We start from the raw sequence: 22,557 nt of genomic DNA, 5'->3' as shown, positions 1-22,557 counted from the left end.
TCTGTTCAAACAAATTAATCATGTTTTTGGATTTCTAAATTTTATAAAAAACATCAGCTGTTAAACATGTATAGTACACACTTGGGTGCTAAGTTGGAAAGCTAAGCACCCACCTGGAACTGAAGAATTTTAAGTGAAATTAGCTGCTGTTGTTTGAACATGCGCCAACTACTCCTAGTAATTATTTCCAAATGTAACTTTTTTTGATTTTGCAAAACTTTGTTTTAAATCGGTCACCTTTTACTTAATATTAGTGAACTCTGCTGAAGTAGTCTAGTTTGTGTTGGTGCCTTGCAGACAGTGCTTGCTACTGTGTGTTACACTACTGCCCCGACTGTATGAAAATAAACACATGTATAATTTTGTGAAGATCAATGGCCATTAAGTGAATGGCGTAGCCTCGACGTTGAAGCCCTTGAAGTAATTTTTCACTTAAGTGGGATAAATGCCAAATTTAAACCTCGCTATTTTTTTACCAATAATGGACTAATTTTATTTATAAATGCGAGGAAGATATATCTGACTTATGTATATCAATTTTTTGATTGGTCAAAATAAATATTTGCTTGTTAATGTAGCATAAATGACAATAAATGGATGACTCTATAAAATAATGTGATAGTATGTTAACACTCTTTTACCAAAGAAGCTTACCAGAAATTGGAGCTAAAACCTTGGTGTTCCACCAGCTCAAAGCTCAGGAGCAAACAAAAATATATTGATAAGCGCCCATACATAATTGTAAAAAAATCAAAGTCAAATTAATAAAAGATCTATCAAATTTCAATCATTAAAAGCCTTGGCAAATTTGCTTATTTGAGATTGTTTGCATTTGAGTTCATGTCTTTGCACTCTGCTCTGCGAGTGGCAAATGGCAAAACGTGATAGCGCCGGGGGCTATGTTGCTAAAACACATCCATACGCACATGGTATATGTTCATATGTATGCAATAAAATTATAATCTGCTCTTTGCGTATTTAAGAGTCATGTGGTTTGAAACATAAAAAAACTGAAATTAATTTAATAATATTAAAATTGAATCAGCAGAATTGAAATTATTTTTTTGTATTTCTTGAAACTATGGGAATATACATGCATACATAAAAATCAATAACATACTTTTTTTGCACAAATATATACATATCAAATGACAAATTATGTTCACTGTCAATTATCATATGAAAGGCATACAAAGTATTATTTTGATTTTAAATATTAAATAAATATAAGATTTTCAAGGTTAACCACCAACAGCTCTTTGATATCCGAGCATTGTATTGTCTTGCCCTGCAAAAACTGTTTTATCATTGGCTCATTTGTGGGATAAGGAGTACTCTACTAAATACTCTTATACCTATAATGCAATGTTGAACCAACTTATGTCTCGATATTAACTGGGTGTATCACAATCAGTACTCGTGATTTCAGGATCGTCACAACTGTATGATTAAACAAGAAAAAACGTTAACTTCGGGTGCACCGAAGCTAATTTACCCTTCACAGGTTCATTTCTTTTAGTAACTATGTGTTCAGTTTGTATGGCAGCTATATGCTATAGTTAACCGATCGGAGATTACATTGTTGCCTTAGAAAATAACATATACCAAATTTCGTGAATATATCTTGTCAAACGTGAAAATTTTCCATACAAGCATTTGATTCCGATCGTTCAGTTTGTATGGCAGCTATATGTTATAGTGGCCCGATATCGGCCGCTCCGACAAATGAGCAGCTCCTTGAAGAGGAAATGACGTTTGCAAAATTTCAAAAAGATATCTTGAAAACTGAGAGACTAGTTCGTATATATACAGACAGACGGACAGACGGACACACAGACAGACGGCCATGGCTAAATCGACTCAGCTCGACATACTGATCATTTATATATATACTTTATAGGGTCTCCGACGCTTCTTTCTGGGTGTTACAAACTTCGTGACAAAGTTAATATATCCTGTACAGGGTATAAAAAGTAACGAACGGTCAAACTTTTATAGTCATTGTACTACAAACGATCTCCTATTACAGAACGTTACGTTCCTGGGAAAGTAACTTGTGGCACTATATAGTATACAGTACTTTAGTAGTATCCCAATGTTAATAGGAACACACATATACGATATTTTGGAAGAAATGTCATTTCTTTTGGAGCACTCTTTGCTATACGCATAGTTCAGGGTACGACATTTACACTCATAACTTTCTAGAGGTGTATTTTTGAAAACTGGGAGGCGCAACAATCATCAGACACTTTATAAAATATTTAAAAATTATGTAAAAATGAAAATACTTAAAAACCCGTATAGTGAATATTACGTATTATTATTTTGCTTGTGCTGTTCCGTTAGTTCCGGCTGCTTTTACGATGTCCAGACTACGCTTTGCACGTTAATGAATTAAATGCATGACGTATACCTACTCGTACGTTTTTTATATATACATATATGTAAATTATGTGTTTTTAAATTTCATGAGTGATGATTTGCATTAATGAGATTCTGCACGTAGACTATACCAGCGGTTGAAGCGAGTAGCATGAGCGTTAAAAGATGTAACTAGAATGGGAACGTAGTATTTATTATAAAAGTTACACGAAACTTCTATTATAAGATACTAGGAATTTATATATTCGCTGATCTGATGATTAAATGAATAAGATATTGATGAAAGTAATGACTATGTCGTATGTATGTATATATATTTATTACATATCGACGTGATGTTAAAATTAAATAAAACACTCAAATTTGGTTAATTAGTTCTCTTATTTTCTACCATTTAGAAGTTAAAAAAAAATTTCGGCAAATAGTCACCATAGCTTCGTTTGCATATCTCCATCCGTTTACGGCAATTATCGATGACTCGGATCATTATTTCGGCCATAGTGCTCTGAATATTATCTTCGAGCTCCTCGAGTGTTGCTGATTGATTGGCGTAAAGCTTTTAGAAAAGAAAATAATCTAGAGACGTTATATCACATGACATTGGCGGCCATTAAACTGGACAAATTCTCAAAATCATCGTTTCGCCAAACTTTGCATGCAATATGTCCATGCTTAGACGTGAGATATGGGCGGCGCACCGTCTTGTTGGAAATCGAGATCGTCCACGTCGACTTCATTAAAAGAGAAAAATACATATGGTCATAGTGTTGTACCGTTCGTAATTGTTCCTTCATAAGGCCCAAGGAAGTCGCCATACTACAATCTGCATCAAACGTTAAATTTTTGGGGATGGCAGTAGCATTTCCTGAACCACATAAGAGTGGGACTCACCCCAAAAGCGACAATTTTGTTTGGAGATGTTTTTTCAACGAAAAAAAGCAGTTGCCACCGGAGAAATTGAATTTCCGTAATAACCTTGATCAATTTGCAAGCAAAGTTATTTTATTCAATATCTTCTGGTCATTTAGGTTAGGTCAATTCGTCGAGAATGCAAATGAGTTTACATGTACATAAGTCACAGAAAGCTTAAAATTTTAAGCCTTTTATTCAGATCTGTTTACGATATCACCGAAACAGACACGCTCACCAAGAGTAACATACTTCCATACCGTTTTACCACCACCAAAGTATTTCAGAATTTCCCATCGAAAAATCGTCGAGCAGAGATCACAAAGGAGGTGTTTGTTCACCATTTATTGTGGTGGACAAACCCAACAACAAACAATATTTCATCGTAATTTTAAGAGATCAGCTTGAAGCAATATGTTGTTAGAGATCTGATTTGTAGGAAGAAAGTAGTGTTTAAGATAATGCTTGCTCAGACGAATGCTCCAATTGAGCCGATTGATCTCATGGTTAAATAAGATATTCATGAAACTAAGGACAAACCTAAACTGGTTTTATAACAAGAATGATTGGATTCGGGGTAAGCTGGTTTGACTCAAAAAAATCATTTTTGCGGAAGAACAAAATTACAAAAGGTCGCATGATCATAAACCATTATTCCAGTATGTAATTGAGTTAATTTTGTCGTGTCCGAAAGACAGATAGTCTACTTCAATTCAACTTGTTACACCCATAATTATACCCTGAACAGGGTATATTAAGTTCGTCACGAAGTTTGTAACACCCAGAAGGAAGCTTCGGAGACCCTATAAAGTATATATATAAATGATCAGTGTTTTGAGCTGAGTCGATTTAGCCATGTCCGTTTGTCCGTCTGTCCGTCTGTCTGTGTATATATATGAACTCAGTTTTTAAGATATCTTTTTGAAATTTTGCAAACGTCATTTTCTCTTCAAGAAGCTGCTCATTTGTCGGCTCTGCCGATATCGGACCACTATAACATATAGCTGCCATACAAACTGAACGATCGGATTCAAGTACTTGTAGGAACACTTGCACATTTGTCAAGATATATTCACGAAATTTGGTATATATTATTTTCTAAAGCAACAATGTAATCTCCGAAAAAATGGTTTAGTTCGGTTAACTATAGCATATAGCTTCCATACAAACTGAATACATAGTTACTAAATGAAATGCACCTGTGAAGGGTATATTAGCTTCGGTGCAGCCGAAGTTAACGTTTTTTCTTGTTTTCTTATTTCGTTTGTGACAGAAGAGCTTTCTTTCGTCTAATTTCTACTGAATTTCAGCAGAAAGTATTTACCTTCAACTGAAACCATGTTTCTTCCTAGAATATGCAATATGTTGATGCACTTTTACTTCTATTCTCTTTGCTATTCGTTTTTTGACCTACTTAGTGGATGGTAGTAAAGTGAATTCGTCGAAATGCAATATGATCATCTAGAGACCAAAAGTCAAGATTGTGAAGGCAAGACATGTTCTTTTTAAAAACGATATAGTTTGTAATTAAACTTAATGAATAAAATATGAAAGAAAGTATATGTATATCGTCACCTGAAATGCAAAATAACGTATCATCAAAAAATTCGAAACTGAATGTCTTATTGATTACGCTTCACTACTTCAAATTACATACATAATATTACATATCTTCAACATTTTCTGGTTCTACGATCAAATATGAACTAGTTTTAACCAATACTAAAATTTTGTTTCACTCATGTTTCATTTTATTTCGTGTTTCATTCATGCCTCTGTAAATTTCCGAAAATGTTGTTACGTTATTTTGCATTTCAGGTGACGATATGTACATACATATATTTGAGTATTTCCGATGAGCTTATTGTGTAGTGTAAATGCACACAAAAAATACCTTAGACTAAAAACCACGAGTTCTAATATATATATATATATATACATATGTGACCTGGTCTACGAAAAGGGAGCTAACGTGCGAAAACTAGTTTTCTGGGAAAAGCTGTTAAAAATAATCGTCAGTTTCTCGTTATCTCATTAATTGTTCTCCTTTTTTTTGACACCTAAGCCCCCTTTTCGTAGACCAGGTCACATACATATATCTATAAATATAAAAAAAAAGTTGCTTCATAATTATTTATTGTTATTTTGCTTTTGCTTATAGTAAGATAATAAATTTCACAATTTTCTGGTGTTATGGAACTACGTGTGATATTTCTGGAATTGTAGTCTAACTCACACTAAAATGCAAATTTGCTAATCGCACTTAAGTTTACCACATATTTTACCTGTCGTGATAATTTTTTGACTTTACGAGTTTATATTGTAAAGCAGTTAGTACTAATAATCATATAGTGAGTTAGAGAAAGATGTTAAATCGCTGCAATGAAATATACTGTTATAAACTGCCTTACATCTAGTATGAACCGCAAATAGTTAGGAAACTGTCTTTGCCCAAATAAATAACTGGCTCGAAGTTTCAGATTCAAAAATCTTCTGAAACTATTTTTACTTGCATTGGTCTTCCAATGCAATAAAAGCTTCGCTTCAACTCAACTTTCAACTTTAAAAATTTTGGAATTATTGTATTTTCTGTACTATTTCCAATTTAGATCTAGATGTAAATTGATACTTTTGAGGGTTAGTTTGAGGTTTTATTGCAGAAGTAATTCATTTGTAGTACATATATAATTTCTAAAGTATTTAAATTCAAAAAATTGAGTATGTTTGTTACGAATATCATTTTTCCATGGATAATTTCAGAGACTTCCCGCTTTATTTCAATTAATTCCGTAGTTTTTTCCGATTCAATACACTTTCTAAACTTTCGAGTCCGAAGGAAAATATGCCATATTTGATCGATTTTAATACTTCAAGAACTGAAATGTTTAAATCTGCTTAACAATTTATGCCCAACCTTGAGTTTTTAAGTTCGGAGTGCTCCTTCTTTTTTTAGTCTTAAACTAACTCTGGAATGTAGTAAAGTGTGTATTTAGTTCAAAGGGCTAAGCCTTATTTCTTAATTGGATTATAAATAACAAATATTTAAAGTTTTAAAAACTTATAAACTATTCTTTTGATTTTTACCCTTAAGTACGTATTTGTTCTTAACACTTAGAAAAAGTGGAATGGTGTGATTTCACAGGCTGACAATGGAGTGATGTGTTCATCTAGATAATGTAAAAATTAGGTATAAAGTATCTAATCATCTTGTTCACCATCGAGTTCTCAAGAGAGTTGTTGTGGAAAGTTGATCTTAATTAAAAGCTTGAACTGAATTCATCTTATCATTTAAAAACTGAAGATCAAGCTGTGAAGTATGGTATAAGTATATAAAAACATCTTCAGTGTTGGGAAGAATCAGGAGAAAAAGTGCTGATAATGCTATATTAAAAAATAAAAGAATGTGAATATATACATATTTCAATAGATTTTTTAATAACTCCGAATCCCAACCATTCTAAAGCCATTTAAATCTTTAACTTTTTCTAGCAAACTTCTACGTCATTGGCATTAGTATAAGAAAGGCATCTCATTTAATAGGCCATTAAAATTCTGAACGTGTCTCACATAAAACTACATCAATTATATACTACATACTTATATACAAAGGTATGAAATACATTTAGATATGTACATATATATACATAAGTATTGAATAATTCTGTCATTAGTAAATGTATACCTGGAATCAAAGTGTTCTTTTAAAATAATAATTTAAATGTCGAATAATTCTTTTAATTATGAAAGTAGTTAAGAATATTTTTTACACTTGTCTTAAGTTCGAAACTATACGATATAAGCTATAGATCAACACTCACTTTCAAAGCCAAACAATTTGAAAGTTTGGTCTAACTTTTAGACTTTTCCATCCACCGATAAAGTATGACATTATTAAGGAATCTTTCTTAATTTCTGCCTATAGGAACTATAAGTTGGTAACTAAGCCTAAAGTATTCACAATTCGAAGAAGAATTCAAGAGTTCTCCAGCTTCCTTCTCCAAAGGATTGTCAGACTGAATTTATTATGAATATTCAAATTAAAAAATATTTGAAAGGCGATGTTTTAAAATATGTACGTACGGATGTATATGATATGTATGTGTTGGCTACGTATAGATTTCAAAACCTATTGGTGGTTTATAAGAACTTTAAGAAAACAAGCAGTAAATTTCTGAGAAAGTTGGATAATTTTGTAAGAGTTGCCACTCCTTTATTAAATAAATTGTTCTTAAGAAAACATACATACATATATATAGCAAATGGATATTAAACGTAGGATGTTTGAAGGGGTTTCAACCTGGGGCCACTAATAATTCAAACTTATTTTTTGCGTGCTTAAATTTTTCTTAACGATCCTTAAGGAAGAGGTTGTAAAGAACGTCGTTTATAAAAGTTTACTCAAAATCGTACTCAAATCGCTAAGCCATGTATGTACATAACTCATGCAACTTTTCTATTCGAATAATAAAAAATAATAGAGGGATACTTATACACATATGGAGTTACGGATTACGTTGATACCGGATGGTACAAACATTGATTTGAAATAACATGAATGTCGTTGAAATGCTGACTTGCAAAATGTTGCTTGTTAATTTTTTCGCATATTTTTCCGTATTATTGCTTTGTATTCTATTTTGCAAGCTTGCAATTCTAACCAGTTTTAGAAACGAACGACATGTGAATGTGATTGCTCAAGTAGAGCTATCGATCTGTACAAATATTCTTGAGAATTTAAGAGCTGAGTACCCTTAAAGTTTGTTTCACAAGGAACTTGAAATAGTCACATTTTAGAGTTGCTACATCCGTACTTAGAAAGCTCTTAGATTGTTTATTTAGTTACTAACGTTCTTATAAAGGGTGTCTGGTGTAATGAGGTATTTTGAAGTATTTTCCCATTGGCACACTTAATTGATTTTGTACAATTAGTCAGACCCATTTGCTGATAAATTGACACTTAAAATTGCAAACGAATTTACTTACAATCTGTAATTAGCTGAAGATAACGGAAAATTTACTGCGATTACAATTCTAAATTTGATACTCATTTACATGCAAGTCGTCATGAATCATTCAGTTTGTTGTTTGAGAACAGACTTCTATTGAATTTAAAGTAGAATATTATAAAATATAAATATGACATTAGGGCATACATTTATGGGGCATTTCATAATAAATTTTTTAAACGAATAATAATCTTTACTCTTTATATGAACTCTCATTATTCTCTATAACACAAAAATTGGTTTTAGGCAACAGATTTTTGATATCTGATGATCCTTTGGAATATGGCTAGGAATAGCGGTATATTTTCGAATAGATAGCAACCTCCTTAACAAATACGGACGTATTTTTAAGTGTAATTCCGTGTAGAAGAGGATACTCCTTGATGTCCCTTGACGTCTCCCATCGAACACCTGCACAGTGAGGCCAATACGCTCCCAGTTAAGAAGCAAAAGGACTCCTCTCCAAGCAGAAATGATCCCCGCAGTTACCTGCTTGTAGTGGAACCGCCTCTTGGGAGCATCAGAGGTACTTCTTCAACTACCAGACCATACCGACCAGATTTCTGTGGCAACAAACTTCAGACAAGTACTGCGTGGCGTACTTAGAGTCAAAGCGCGAGAATCGACAGTGACCCTAGGGCAGCTTCGTTTTAACCACCTCTTTGCATGCCCTGCAACCCTACAACTTATCTAAACCTTACCATTCTAACGGGTAACCGTTACAACAACAACAAGTAGTCCATGCGAATTACTTTTGAAAAGAAAGGGAGATTTCCATTTAGTAAACCTGGACATTTTGTAGACCGTTGGTTTAGATATCTCCACATTTGATTTTTATTAAAACTTTAAACATTCCGAGTAATATGGTAAGGCTCAGGCTCCTTCACTCACATACATGTGAAACAGGTGCCCAGAAAACCCCTAATCATTACTGGAAAAAGAAGTTTTATTGCTAGAAACCGATAATTTATCGAAATATAAATTATGTATTCAACAGGAGCAATTAAATTCAATACTTTCATGAAGAAATTCGGAATCAAGGCACTTGAAATCACGGATAAATGAAAATCAGCTGACTTATTGCAATATTGCCATGGAGCACTCATTTAACCCAATTTGCCATTTTGCCTCTTTGCCTCTATTACAATGCATTGTTAAATGTTGAGATTGAAAAATAGCAAAAATTCCGCAATAACAATAACGCAGGGGTCATGGTACTTAGACTATGCTAATATTTAATATTTGAACTCTTCAAACAACGCAACCGAATACAGCAAGAGAGATTACCGCTAGTATAACTTTATGCAACATATGCTTTGCAAAAATTAATTTGATAAGAAATATAATGACGTAAATATTTAAATTGAGGCGTTTGTATAGAAGAAATTAAATAATTTTGGTAAACAAAGAACGCGTTTTTTGCTAATTCACAATAAATCCACACACATACAGTGGGTTCTCGATAGTCGCAACTAATATTCTATTTCGTCAGCATTTAGAACTTGGTTCTTGTTTAAGGATTACTCAAAACATCGACTGGTCCTGCGACATCTAACTAGAAACCGAACCTTAAATTACCAATAGTCACATTTCTAAATATATTTTTAGCGCCGCAATATCCCAAAAGAATTTATTCAGCTTGGCATACATATAAGGGTAGAGGACAAGCTTGGTAACGCTGCTTATTCTTCTCTTCTGGTCTAGAAATTAAAAAAAAATCGATCTTTTTTTTCAAAGTTTAACTATACAAGAATATGTGTACTAGAGAATTTTTCAAAATTCAAATTATTTTCGGAGATATAGGCATTTTTCTGACCCGGCATCCAAACTGGTTCGGCCGGAACTAATCGAACAAAAGACTTTACGCGAAAATTTAAACGCGTTTTTCTCAAAACAGACTTTTTCGGAACGATACCCACGATTTCTCAGGTTTTACTGGACCGATTTACTTGAAATTTTTATAGAGTCTTCTTTATAGACTTGTCTATGGTTGGAACTAGCCCCATTCCCAAATTTTTATTTTTATTATTTTTAAAAAATTCGAAATAGTCAGAAAAAGTGATCCAAAAAAACTTTTTTTCAGGCAGTCGCTATTTTGTGAAACATATTTTTTCCCACTTTTCCGTAGTTCCGGCCATTGCGACATTATTCTAGATTAATAATCTTTTTTTTTTTTTGGTTTCAGATAACTAGAAGGGTTGAAATCATGGGTATGGTCACGTGGAAATTCTTCGAGACCCTCCACTTCGTCAGCTCATAATTTTTGAATTTTTTTTACGTTTTTTAGTTTTTAATTTTTTCTGAACTCTTCTAAAATTAACAAATAACTAGTAAAAAATGGATAGTAAAAATATTAATTGCCTTATTTTTACGACACTTTAAAAATTACCTGAAATTCATGCTTCTTGACCAGAACACCCCCTTAATATGAGATTAGTAGAAACTGTGTGAAAATCCTGTTTCTTCAAATGTTAGATATTTGCATTTCTTAGTAGGTATTTGATTGGAAAATTTTTGTTTTAAGGAAAAATGCTCTTAAACATACAAATATCTCATATATCTCAAATTGACTATTTACCGTTTTATTGAAAGAGGGTAAAAACTCTCCAACTAAAAGTTAGATTTTACAGCTACGTAACCATATTTTACGGTCTTTTTATTTTGTTTCAGTTAGCTAGAGTGAGCTGTAAAAAGAAGAATATACCCGTCGTGAAGATATCACGTCAAATGTAAAAGTTTTCCATACAAAAACTTGATTCCGATCGTTCAGTTTGTATAGCAGCTATATGTTATAGTGGCCCGATATCGGCAGTTCCGATAAATGAGCAGCTTTTTGAAGAGAAAATGACGTTTGCAAAATTTCAAAACGATATCCTAAAAACTGATGAACTAGTTCGTATATATACAGACGAACAGATAGACAGACGAACATGGCTAAATTGAATCAGCTCAACATACTGATCATTTATATATGTATATACTTTATAGGGTCTCCGACGCTTCCTTCTGGGTGTTACAAACTTCGCGGCAAACTTAATATACCCTGCTCAGGGTATAATTATAATTATAATAGACCAGTGTAGTTTTACGGATGTGTAAAAGAAATATATTAATAAAAATGTTTGCAATAAAGACGGATCTTTTAACATGTTTTTATTTATGAATTTTGATAAAAAATATTTCTTTAATAAAAATGTTTTGTTACCATATATTTTCCGTTCAAAAGAATTACTTTTGCGGGAAATGAATTATGGGTTTTTGCAGGAATTACTTTTCAGTGAGATAAATTGTGGCGAGAATGAAATTTTTTTTCGGTGGGTCATACACCTTCAACACAATTATAAGAGAGATAACGGGGTAACTATCGTATATCACAATTAAATGTTTAACAAAGTTTTTATGAAAGAGGGTCAGGTTCATTGTTTCGAGCAACATTTTGTAAAAGGAATGCTGTTAGTGGTTTGTGAGCACAATGGTGTGATAGGTGAACAGCTGATTTTATTGAAAATATTTCTATGTATATCAATAATATTTCAAATTACACAAATTTGATACCAAGAATTTTATGAATTTATTTGCAACATTTGTTGAAAAGAGTGGCAACTCTTTTAAAAGCTATTTGGTATATACAAATTTCCTTGACCTCATTGGCGAGACGCTCGTTTTCAAATATTTCATTTAATTTGCCGTTTGAGTGAATATAAAATATTTTGAACAAATGGCAACGCTTTTAAAAAATAATCTTAGCTTTCACCACTTTCTTTAGTTTGATACCATATTTGAATATTTTATTAATTTTAGAAATTTAAGTATCAAAGTACTTTAAAAAGGTGGCAACTTTGTAACCAAAAAATCATCAACTGTAAGCTTTCTCAAATCTCTTTACTTTGCTGCCTATATTTTTGTAATTCTTATATTTATAGTATCAATATTTTTCATAATTAATTTCTAAATAGATGGCAACTTGCTCCAAAAGCCGTATTTAATAACTGTACATTTTATCAAAAACTACATTTTTTAAAGAGGTGGCGGCTTTCTTTAAATAATCTTGTCATCTTTTTAAAGCACTTTTCATATTTTTATTTTTTAATTTGATGATAGTTTTCTTTCAAAATATGTTCAAATGTAAGTTTTTGAGGATCTCCTTACTTTGATTCCTGCTGCTGTTCACCTGATGTATTAATAATTCAAGCAATTGTTAATCGTACACAATTATTTTTCCTATTCTGGTGGCAGCCCTAAAAATATATTTTGCTTTAATTTTTCGAAAAAACTATTTGTCTCGAAATTAAATTTTCGTAATCCTCACAAATTTTGGCATCACTATCATGCAATTATATTTTATAGTGGTGGCAATTCTCTACAGAAAACTCTACAGAAAATATTTTCAGCTGTAAGCTCTCGCAAATCTCTTTATTTTGGTGTTCATTTTTCCATAATAATTTTAAATTTTGTCAGTCTTATCCAATTACGATTTAAAAAGGTGGCAACTTTCTTCCGAAAATATATCCTATTAGCAATTATTGTACCTCTAGTCATTCACTAAGCGTTTGCATAATTTTGAATATATACAAAACTGAAAAATATGTAAAAGCGATAATAGTTGGACTTATAAATCGGTTGAGGATTAAATTTAATTACTTATTTTATGCAAAGTTTAAGATAAAATATGAAATAAAAAGTTTCACCTTAAAAATATTCCAGCCTTGTGTAAATGTGTCACTGTTTCTTATTGTGTAATGCCAACTTTGTGTTCTAGAGTTTAATATATTTTTAGTGTCTAAAGTTTATCGCACAAATTTGTATAATTTCCTGTTTTACTTACGGCAAATCTCAGATTTTCACAACTTTCGAAGCTTCGCACCTCTCAATTTCGCATAAATTTTCAAAACTGTTGTTTTCACGACTTGCCTTGATTGCAAGAAAAAACTTGCATAACTATTGTTGGTGCTGTTGTTGTATCTTTCACAAAAATACCCGTTAGCTTACACAATAACTTTATTTGGCATTAAGTTTTCTTTCACTCATTCCAGCGCTTCACATTGCAACTGTAATTTCCTCACTTGCACACGTGAAAATTCGAACACAACAACAAAGCAAAACTCACTAGCGGCGAGCTAACAACAACGACGGCAGTACACGTGACATTCAAAGATACAACTTCCTGTTGCGGGAATGGATTTGGCTCCAGCTCGGCTTCGATTTTTCAAAATGGATATTTGAATGACTCTCGACTTTTACGGCACACGCGCCCATAAAATAACAGCAACAAAAAGCTGTATATGAAGACACGATTACGTTGAAGCTTCACTTAGTTATGCCACCGTTACACTCGCTCGCCCGATCGATTGCACACATGTGCTTTGCCCGCGCGATCGCTTGGAACTGAACTATCTGCCATTGCGGTCTACATTCGTCGCATGGCATCTATGAGATTTTTTGCTCTTGACTAGTTGGTAACGTGCGATATTTTCGCATCTAAATATTTCGCTCGGCAATTTTGAGGTGCCTTTGCAGATCGATCAGGCAGCGGTTGTGCCTTCAGAGCTGAATGATTTCTAGCGATCGCCGCGCTCTGGCTTATTGCCATTCAATGTTGCGCTCTGCATTCCCCGGCACTCGCTCTCTCTCTCTCTCTGCTCCAACATAACATGTTTTAGCTGCCTCCCCAGCTCCCCAAATCGCTTGTTGGATGTGTTGCCGCTTCCGTAATTGTTTGTTTACCAACATGTTGGAGACGTTGGCGCGTTCGGCAGTTCGATGGTTTGCATGCTTTGCATAGTTTTGTGTGTTCGTTTATCGGATCGCTGCGCTTGCACCTTTTAACAGTCTGTTGATTTGTTTATTCGTACATTATTTGTTGCAGGTAAACATTTTTGTTTAATTATTTCCATCGCTTTTAGTTAACACCGATTGTAGCCGGTCGGCTTACAGATTCATATGTATCTGGTTGTATAATGGTGGTATTGAGCAATTATGTCAAATGTGTAAAATCACTAAAAATCGATAATTTCGAAGACATTAAAAAACTTACGTATGTATGTACATATATTGGATTTTCCGCGCAAGAAGCGCCCACAAAGCCGATGGGTTGAGTAATAAAAGTTTGAACAGCTACAATCTTCTCGTCGATGGGCCAATCCCAGTGATTATTGTGCACACAAAACGGGTGCCTTTGAGGTTATACAACACAAAGCTGACTACGCCTAATGTAATTATACCATAAACGGGGAATATTAAGTTGACCACGAAGTTTGTTATATCCAGAAGGACGGAAGACTTGTGTCGATTAATCTATGTTGTACATGTTCTCTTCTCTTCAAGTAGCTACTCATTTCATAGGATCGATTAAAATGAAATCCTTGCATGGATTTTTTTTGACCAGATATCTTTGCGAAATTTGGCATGGCTTATTGGCCAAGACAATGCTAAACAGTCCGCGTGCGTGACCCTTCAAGCTACCCAAACATTGTAGAATTTTCCTTGCAAAAGATGCTAGATATGTATATGTGGTATATTGCTTTATATAAGCTCTGGACGACGTGACTGCAGATAACAACATTATTCAAATTATTAGCATTAATCAAGTATTTTTTCAGAAAGCGATTTAATTGAATCCAATTTCCTGTTTTGATTAATCGAATCATTAATTGATCAATTACTAAATTAATCACAAAACTTTCTTCAAATCAACTATTAACAAGTCAGATGAAACCGAATATTTTATACTCTTGCAACTTGCAATAATCAAAGCCAAGGAAAGAGTTTAAATTGTAAAACCTATCATATAGAGTAAACAGTGCCGGATTAGCCACGTAGCAAGAGTAGCAAATGCTACGGGCCCCGCGAATCGGGGGTCCCCGCGCTCAAACTGACCGTAATTAAAACAAGTAAGGAAGGGCTAAGTTCGGGTGTCACCGAACATTTTATACTCTCGCATGATAAAGTGATAATCGAGATTTCATAATACGTCATTTACATATTTTTCAAATACCGTATTTGTGTAAAGTTTTATTCCGCTATCATCATTGTTTCCTAATGTTTATACTCGTATTATACAAAGAAGGCATCAGATGGAATTCAAAATAGCGTTATATTGGAAGAAGGCGTGGTTGTGAATCGATTTCACCCATATTTCGTACATGTCATCAGGGTGTTAAGAAAATATTATATACCGAATTTCATTGAAATCGGTTGAGTTGTTCCTGAGATATGGTTTTTGGTCCATAAGTGGGCCACGCACGCCCATTTTCAATTTTTAACAAAATCCTGGGTGTAGCCTCCTTATGCCATTTATTCCGAAAAATTTTGTGTTTCTGACGTTTTTTATTAGTCCGTTAACGCAATTTTAGTTATTTTCAACATAACCTTTGTATGGGAGGTGGGCGTGGTTATTATCCGATTTCTTCCATTTTTGAAGTGTACATGGAAATGCCTGAAGGAAACGACTCTGTAGACTTTGGTTGACGGACGGACGGACAGACGGACGGACGGACAGACGGACGGACGGACAGACAGACATCCGGATTTCGACTCTACTTGTCACCCTGATCACTTTGGTATACATAACCCTATATCTGACTCTTTTAGTTTTAGGATTTACAAACAACCGTTATGTGAACAAAACTATAATACTCTCCTTAGCAACATTGTTGCGAGAGTATAAAAATATCATTTTAGATGGAGCGTAAAATATCCTTGCATGCTTTAAACGTGAAGCTTTACTTCCACCTGAAAATCTAAAACTCGATTTCGTCACGTTAAATCGTAAAAATAAGTAGGCATTTTACGAACTTCTTAACTTTAATGTTCTAATGTTTAATTATAAATATTATAATCGATATATTTAGACTAGTATCTATACTAGGTACATTTCTACCCTTCAAGCGTCCAGATTCTTATTTTTTTATTAATATCCATTAATTTCTATATCAAAATAAAGTTAACTTTCTGAAGAATACCGCTTTTGTGAATTTTTATTAATTAAATAAATATTTTCATAAAATAAAATAAAAGGAAAATTATTATCGAATATCTCTGGATTTTTTATGCTTCATGGCCGTCAAAAGATAATAAGTATAATTATTAAATTTTTACAATATCATGTTACATTCAATTTCATACTGCTGAACAACTCGCTCAAAGTTTACTAGATTTCTTGAGTGAGAGAGGCATTAATATCAAAGATTGTCATGGGCAAAGCTATTACAATGCCAGCAACATGAATAGAGAATATATCGTTGTTAACCTGAATTAATAAAATAAATAAGTATGCAGAATAAGTTCCCTGTCTTTCACATTCATTAAATTTGGTTGCTAAGTGCGCTGCAGACTGCTGTACAGAATCATTACTTTTCTCCGGTTTCATTGAAAACCTCTATACATTTCTTTCCGCTTTTACACCTATCGATGGGGTCGTCTTACGAACGCACTTAAAGATTCTACTTCAAAAATTCCGATTTTGAGACGGTTATCGGACACCAGGTGGTCAGCCCGAGCTGATGCTACGAATGTATTATTAAGCAAGTATTGGAAGACATTTTCGATAACGTGGATCAAAAAGCGCAGTGCCGGAATAAAACTTACGGACAACTTTCAACGATGAATAAGTTAGAAACATGAATAATGACAATTACGTGGAATGGAGTCCTAGAACGCTTGTAAGCGACTAGCGCTTCGCTGCAGTCGTCTGATCAATAATGTTAATAATCGTTAATACGGGATACGCCCTTTATGAATCATTATATGGCTACGTCCAAGCAATGCGATCCACTTTTTCAGATATTGCGGCTAAAGCCAAAGATCTGACCTACTGTGAAGAATACCAGCAACAGACATGACGACAAATTAAGCGAAATACAAAGTACGACCATTTCAGCGGCTCTACTACACTCGACGACTTTGTTGAAAATCAAACACCTTGACAACGTTTCAAATTTGAGGTGTTTATTGTCATTATTGATAACGTACTGTCTTCTTTAACTAAACGTATGAAAGCATATAATAAAATTACTAGTGTTTTTCGACATTTCGACAGCTAAAATCTCTTACAACAGAAGAAATTTTGGAAAAACCCTTTAGTATGGTCAGTGCTTACGAAAATGATTTGGAGAACAGACTAGGCGGCGAATTAGTGCAGTTCGCAGAGTTGCTGGAAACAGATGTGGCTACTGTTATTGACAGCAAGAAACAGGAGCTTCTGGAACAGCAATATTATAAACTTTTATTAAATAATTCTTTAGAATCGTGTTTTCCAAACTTAGAAATTGCTTTGCGAATTTACTTATCTCTCATGATCACTAACTGCAGTGGCGAACGTTCTCTTTCAACATTAAAACATATTAAAAATGAATTAAGGAACACGATGGACAAAGAACGTCTTAATCATCTCACTTTGTTGAATATAGAGCATGACTTGCTTAAAGAAGTCGATATTGAAAGTATTATCTCTAAATTTGCCCATAATAAATCCAGAAAAGTTTATTTGTAACAATTTTGTTTTATTTAATACCCTAAACTTGAGAACCTATAGCAAACAAAGGGCCCCTTGACAGAATTTGCTACAGGCCCCGCGCTAGTTTAATCCGGCACTGAGAGTAAAGTCAACCGGATTTTTGGAAGTACTGATATTAGTTATATAGGGTCTAGGCCAAGTATTTGCTCAAATTTATCTATTTTAGGCGCAAAGATACACTGTTATGTGTAAAACACGCTCTTTTATTTCCACTGAGATAACTCACATATTGGCCGATGTATGCGGTACAAAGTCGCCCGGAAGTTTGAAACACTTTACATGAAGTAGATGGGGGCTAAAGGAAGTATTGGTCCGATTCAACCCATTTTTGACATACAGATATATCATTAAAAAAGAAGGATTATCCCTTAATTTCAGTTATACATATGTATTACATACTGAGCGACATTTTCAATCAAAAGTCAAATATACGTACCGGGCTGTAAATATCCGGTACCTATTAGCTTGAACAGTTTTTATTGGATTTAAACAATTTTTATCCAATTCGTCTAATTTTCACACCAGCTCCCATAAAGCTCTCTTATATCATCGCGGTGGTAAAATTATAATGTCTCTAGCGTATTTAGTTACTCATTAATCGCGCTTTTAGTAGTTTTTAACAGTACCGTTTAATAGGGAGTGAGCGGGGTTATCCTCCGATTTCATCCATTTTCTCTAATTTCGGTAGGAGTTCTTATAGGATTTGTACTCAGCAAATTTGGTTGCCTTCTTCTACTGCGATCCTCTGTACTAAATTACAGCTTTATATCTTAATTTATTTGTGGGCGTGGCAGTGGTCCGATGACGCCCATTTACGAATTCGAAATTTTTTTGTACTAAGGAACCCACACACCAAGTTTCATCAAGATATCTAATTTTTACTCAAGTTACAGCTAGCACGGGCGGACGGACGGACAGACAGTCAACCGGATTTCAACTTTTCTCGTCACCCTGATCATTTATATATATTATATAACCTTATATATATCTCGATTTAGCCTGACTTATCTTGGTGTGACCTCTGGCTATTCAGCAAACACGACAGCTCTGTGGAATCCGTATTGAGTCAATTGAAGACATGAAACGGGAATCGCTAAGCGCATTGAAGATTATTCCGAAAACTGACTTTAACAGCTGTTTGGAGGATTAGAAAAACCGTTGGCAAAAGTTAGGTTAAGGGGGATTACTTTGAGAGAGATGACATAGATTTTGAAGAATAAATCAATAATTTTAAAATTATGAACAAAGCCTTATTCAGTTTTGCTTATAGTAGTATACCTCTCATGATAGCAATGTAAAGTAGAAGGTAGGATATTTCAATTGTTAGTTGTACTAATACAGGGCTTCCCAATAAGAAAGATATGTTTTCTTAAATTACTATTTTTTTATTCAAATGTGAAGTACAATCGATACAATTAAGTTCTGAATATAACATCGTTTATACGACCGCCACGACTTGTTATGCATGAACGAATTGGATGAACCCAATTTTAGAGTACTTTTTCCACGAAATTAAGTCGTACTATATATCGTAAATAGCACGTTCAATATTGACTTCTAAATCTTGAGGAGAGTCTGATTTATTGCCACCACCCCTGGCCTCAAATAACCCCACTAGAGGTATTGTAATGGTGTTAAATCACGACTTCTTGGAGGCCTTTTAATGTCACAATTTCTTGAAATAATCGAATCTCCAAACTTTTCTTGCAATAATTTGATTGTTGCAAGCGCTGTGTGGCACGTACCACGTCTTGTTGAAGCCAGATGTAGTCAAGATCAACTTCCTTCGATTGCGGGTATAAAAAGTTGGTTATCATCGATCTGTCTGTTGGTATCGATCGCTCTCCATTGACAGTAACGGTGCTACCAGTTACGGACCGATGATTCCACCAGACCAAAAACCATACCAAACTGTCAATTTAGGTGAATGTAATGGTTTCTTATGAATAATTTGTGGGTTCAAATGAAAATTAGCCTCATCAAGATGATTTTCTTAATTATTTATTATTTTGATAATAAGATTTAATAATGCGTAAACGTTGTTCTTGGGTATATTTTTACATGATAAAATTGAACATCACTGGCTACATTAAAATTACAGATCATGACATTTTAAAAAGGGTACAATCGACAGTTAGAAATCATATCATCTCTATTGGAAAACCCGGTATAAACGAACTTAATATTAACCTGTGGAAACATGAATTAAACAGATTTAAAGATATGAAAATGAGGATGACACCCTTTATAGGCCTATAGGCAAGTGGCAATTATATCAATGATCTCACTTCGCATTGCCTCAGAAAATGTACTTAGGGGAAGAGAGGCAGTAGATATATTGGCGTCTGAAAACGGCTTCACATACTGATATGCTGAGTTCCATGCCACAAAAGCGTTCTGGCAAAGGAAATAGCTAGTGAAATCGCCAAAAACGCCATCCACTTGGCTTTCGAACCAGTTCAGAATTTATCTAGAAATCGGCTTTTATATCTAGGAGATTCGCAGTTCAAGGGACTGAATGAAGTACGTCTATCGGAATGAAGATGAAAAGTACTTTTTAAACTTCGTAGCAAGCGTTGGCGCCTTCTCGGCGTAATCTTCCGCTCATATTAATCTGAATCTCCACCCGGCAGACAGTCAGTCTAACCTGAGTTGTTGAGCGTTAAATTTAACCGTCTGCCAAGTATTCTGAGAGCATTCATTGTGGATGTAAATTAAAAATTGTTGGCATCACTCGAAAAAAATTTAAAATAAAAAATTTTTATTATTCCAAGTTTGGATCCAAGAGATATGTTACTAAGTTCTGTAAATTATTTTTAATACGTCGGCACTTTAGTTAAATTTTGAAATTGGATACCAATCCTTTAATTTATATAATAAAACCTAACAAGAAAATACATTTATGTAAACTGAATAAACTGAATTCCCATTTTGATGACAGCAGTTTGAGGATAAATTCAATTATTCTCTAACCACCTAACTTAAAAAAACTGTCAAACACTTATTTCGTGTCATTCACTTTTGCCATGTGTCAGTCATTCGTTGAAATTTATGCGTATGTAAGTAACCGCAAAGGCGAAAACGTCAATCACCCAAAAGTAAAACGCTTCAAATAGGCAAATGCGCTTTTGTCTGACCGATTTTTATAGCTAGAAAATGAAAAAAATATATATTGTTGCCATTATGTAAATCCATTTAAAATAACGCACAAACTGCTGCAAAACAAATCTCATTTGAACAATAAAAAAATGAGGTTAAGGCATACTCGCCAAAGCAAAACTCTTAGAAGATAGATAAAATGAAATTGCGACCTATAACTGTGCCTCTTGTATTGTTTATATACCGAAATCAACACTGACAGCTCCGTTATCAACTTCATCATTTATGTAAAGATGGTCGACTTTTAACGATTCTTGTGGGCAACCCAAATCAATCGTTAAAGGCGAATAATTCAACTGCCCGCTCACCGCCATCCGTTGTGTTGGAGCTTGTGTGAAAGCGTCCTCTTTGGCAAAAGTGGATTTATCAGTAAACTAAAGAAATTCATTTGCATAACATAAAGTGACACAGGAATGATGGGAAAAAAGTTTAGCGCCTGAAAAAGACAGCGAAATTAAGCGCTTCAAAGCTTTTGTGTGTACTCGTATGTATTATCCTGCATATTAGATTTATAGTGTGCCAAAACTATTATACGAATAAATGCGCATGTAGTACTTTAGCTTAGAGATAACGCGAAATGAAACCCTTTTCTATAACATATATAAATTTTAGAAATTTATGGCTTTGATTTCCTTGCGAGTGGTTATATATTCATATGTAAGTCCCAAAACTCAAAAATCGGTTGGTAATTGTTAGACGTAAATTTTTTTTTGCTGTAATTATTAATTACTTTTTCTCTCAACAAATTCATGCATACTTTTAGGCTCAGAGTAGAAGTACCTAGAGCATATGAAACATTTTAAGGTGCAATGTTGTAGTGAATATAATGTAAATAAGTACCTTCCATAGGAATAAATTCAGCAAAATATATATTGTGATAGATAACACGCGGAAATTGTTACTAAATTAGCCGGTAAAATGATATTTTGCTACTATGCCAAATATGAGCGCGATCTGCTAACCAGTATATTTAAGGCAGCTGCTTAAGTCGGCACCCTTTAGTAGCGCGTTGCGATTTTTACAATGGATAAAAATTTCAAACAAAGAATTTGTCTAAATCTTTAACCAAATTTCGTTTGCGAAATCGTTGCGAATGTTGGAAAGGGCTTACGGTGATTCAGTTTTATCAAAAGCACAAGCCTACGAGTGATACAAAACCTTCAAAGACGGTCGAGAGATCATTAAAGATATGGCTCGTTCAAAATTTTGGATATTAAACGCGTTCCTGCTCGACACTCGTCCTGAAAAAGCTGAATAATTTTCAAAAAGAGTACCGTAAATATGCTTGATCGTGTGAATTCCTATCCCACATTCATGGAGAGCATTATAACTGCCGATGAGACATGGGTTTATGAGTGTGACATGCAGCCAAGTCAACCATCATCGGAATGTAGAGGAAAATATGAACCGAAACCAAAAAAAAAACACACCAAGGTCGCTTAAAAATCAAGGTGACGCTTATCGGGTTTTCGATATTCGTAGTTTGACGCATCATTAGTTGGTTCTGTTGGATCAGACGGTCAGTAAGGAGCTCTATTTGACCGTATTGAGGTGTCTACGTGTGAACAGCGGCAATTGTGAATG

General features: G+C 34.0%; 1 protein-coding gene across 2 annotated transcripts in view; it reads right to left on the bottom strand.

Annotated features, from left to right (window-relative positions):
• Positions 1-13,698, bottom strand: part of LOC120778206 (organic solute transporter alpha-like protein) — a 38,647-nt gene extending 24,949 nt beyond the window's left edge. The window contains exons 1-2 of one of the 2 annotated variants that reach the window (XM_040109961.1): positions 13,126-13,698; positions 12,989-13,055 (exon numbers count right to left, since the gene is read on the bottom strand). The gene's annotated coding sequence lies outside the window, so the exon portion shown is untranslated. Of the gene's footprint in view, positions 1-12,988 lie in introns of both variants that reach the window. The other variant, XM_040109960.1, reaches the window with a different exon arrangement.
• Between the last annotated feature and the right edge of the window lie 8,859 nt (positions 13,699-22,557).

This window comes from Bactrocera tryoni, chromosome 5 (assembly GCF_016617805.1).
Source record: "Bactrocera tryoni isolate S06 chromosome 5, CSIRO_BtryS06_freeze2, whole genome shotgun sequence".
In the NCBI taxonomy this organism is placed as follows: domain Eukaryota; kingdom Metazoa; phylum Arthropoda; class Insecta; order Diptera; family Tephritidae; genus Bactrocera; species Bactrocera tryoni.
This window is presented reverse-complemented; position numbering and strand designations above follow the sequence as displayed.